This window comes from Bison bison, unplaced genomic scaffold, assembly GCF_000754665.1.
Source record: "Bison bison bison isolate TAMUID 2011002044 unplaced genomic scaffold, Bison_UMD1.0 scf7180017864452, whole genome shotgun sequence".
NCBI classification, from domain to species: Eukaryota; Metazoa; Chordata; class Mammalia; order Artiodactyla; family Bovidae; genus Bison; species Bison bison.
Window position 1 is genome coordinate 9,993,637 of NW_011495014.1, and position 2,521 is coordinate 9,996,157.

At 42.4% G+C, this 2,521-nt stretch overlaps 1 protein-coding gene across 2 annotated transcripts in view; it reads left to right on the forward strand.

The window, feature by feature from the left end:
* The window catches only part of WDSUB1 (WD repeat, sterile alpha motif and U-box domain containing 1), a 67,182-nt gene that overhangs the window by 35,564 nt on the left and 29,097 nt on the right, over positions 1-2,521 (forward strand). The gene's annotated exons all lie outside the window — the stretch shown is intronic.

Sequence of the window (2,521 nt, forward strand, 5' to 3'; positions counted from 1 at the left end):
ACCTGGTAAGGGTCTTTTCTTTCTGAGCAATTAAGTTTAATAACACTGACTTCCAACCCCCTATCACAAAAGGATGTGTTTTTCCTCTGGCTAAGTTCTGTGGATATGATTTGGTAACTGCTGGTAAATGAGGGCATTTTTAAACAACATTAAAATTGGGCAGGATAACACACAATTTAACCTTTTATAGTACATTTTGAAATAGGGTTTCTACACACACTATTAGGATTCCCTGATAGCTCAGTTGGTAAAGAATCTGCCTGCAATGCAGGAGACCCCGGGTCGATTCCTAGTTGGGGAAGATTTGCTGGAGAAAGGGATAGGCTACCTGCTCCAGTATTCTGGGGCTTCCCTTCTAGCTCAGCTGGTAAAGAATCCGCTTGCAGTGCGGGAGACCTGGGTTTGATCCCTGGGTTGGGAAAATCCCCTGGAGGAGAGCTACCCACACCAGTATTCTGTAGTATACTGTACTACATAGGAGAATTTTGTGCTATATAGTCCATGGCATCACAAAGAGTCGGACACGACTGAGCAACTTTCACTTCACTTCACACCCTCTACTAATAAGCATTCTACATAATAGCACACATGTGTATTATTTTTGACAGGAAAAATATATATGTTTTTTAGAATATTAAATACCTCTATATTCTTATTACATGTAATATCCCTTTAAATGAGATGATCACTAATTATAAATGTGTTGTGATTTTTTTTTTAAAAATCATTTAAAAAATCTTCAGTTTGGTTTCAGTGAATTCCATAGGAAGGACGTCCCTTAAGATGCAGGCAGTTGCGGGGTTGACTTCCACACTTTCATAGATAACATGTCAGTGAATCCAAATAGATGTAAACAGTTTGTTACTCATGGGACAGCAAGCAGCATGAGCTTCATGCTCAGATTGGTTCCCCTCTGCCACTAAGTCTTGTGAAGGCAATCTGTGATAGTGTCATAGCTGAGGAACCCTGAATTTATGATCCCCCCCAATATGATAAGGGGACTCCTAGCAAAGAAGTCCGGAGAAGGCAATGGCACCCCACTCCAGTACTCCTGCCTGGAAAATCCCGTGGACGGAGGAGCCTGGTGGGCTGCAGTCCATGGGGTCGCAAAGAGTTGGACATGACTGAGCGACTTCACTTTCACTTTTCACTTTCATGCATTGGAGAAGGAAATGGCAACCCACTCCAGTGTTCTTGCCTGGAGACTCCCAGGGACGGGGGAGCCTGGTGGGCTGCCTTCTCTGGGGTCGCACAGAGTCGGACACGACTGAAGCGACTTAGCAGCAGCAGCACCAAAGTAGTCCAAGAGGAAGACGTTATCTTTGTAGGTCTTAGAACACAAACCTGCCCTTTGACTAGGAGGGAGACATTAGCTTCCAAGGAAGTTTGCAGACATCCTTGAAAAGATTGCCAGATAAAAGATGTTGTAAAAGTGTGTTTAAACACTATATGGAGAATTACCTTCCAATCAGCAAGTTGATATGGCTTTTTATGAAAACTATGAGGCATTCTGAAACGTAGTTCTCTTTTTCTACCCATTTACCCACCGCCCCCACCCAGAAAAAACCTCAGCCTAAAATAGAACTGTCAGCTGATAAAAATACAAACAACTAAATAACACTGCTCTTCCTAAACTTAATTATATTTATCTTCCTGAAACTAAAAATTAATTCTTGAAATGAGATAAAAGTTAAACTATAGGTGAATGAAGCTTACATGTACAGTTTTGGACAAACAGATGAGTTTTACTTGATACTGTGCTTTGTATCAGTTCACTTCAGTCGCTCAGTTGTGTCCGACTCTTTGCAACCCCAAGGACTGCAGCATGCCAGGCCTTCCTGTCCATCGCCAACTCCTGGAGTTTACTCAGACTTATGTCCATCAAGTCAGTGATGCCATCCAACCATCTCATCTTCTGCGTCCCTTTCTCCTCCTGCCTTCAATCTTTCCCAACATCAGGGTCTTGATTTCAAATGAGTCAGTTCTTTGCATCAGGTGGCCAGAGTTATGGAGTTTCAGTTTTAGCATCAGTCCTTCCAATGAATATTCAGGACTGGTTTCCTTTAGGATAGACTGGTTGGATCTCCTTGCTGTCCAAGGGACTCCCAAGAGTTTTCTCCAACACCACAGTTCAAAAGCATCAATTCTTCACTGCTCAGCCTTCTTTATGGCCCAGCTCTCACATCCATACATGACTACTGGAAAAACCATAGCTTTGACTAGACAGACCTTTGTTGGCAAAGTAATGTCTCTGCTTTTTAATATGCTGTCTAGGTTGGCCATAACTTTTCTTCCAAGGAGTAAGCGTCTTTTAATTTCATGGCTGCAGTCACCATCTGCAGCGATTTTGGAGCCCAAAAAAATAGTCAATCACTGTTTCCAGTTTCCCCATCTATTTGCCATGAAGTGATGGGACCAGATGCCATGATCTTAGTTTTCTGAATGTTGAGCTTTAAGCCAGCTTTTTCACTCTCCTCTTTCACTTTCATCAAGAGGCTCTTTAGTTCTTCTTCACTTTCTG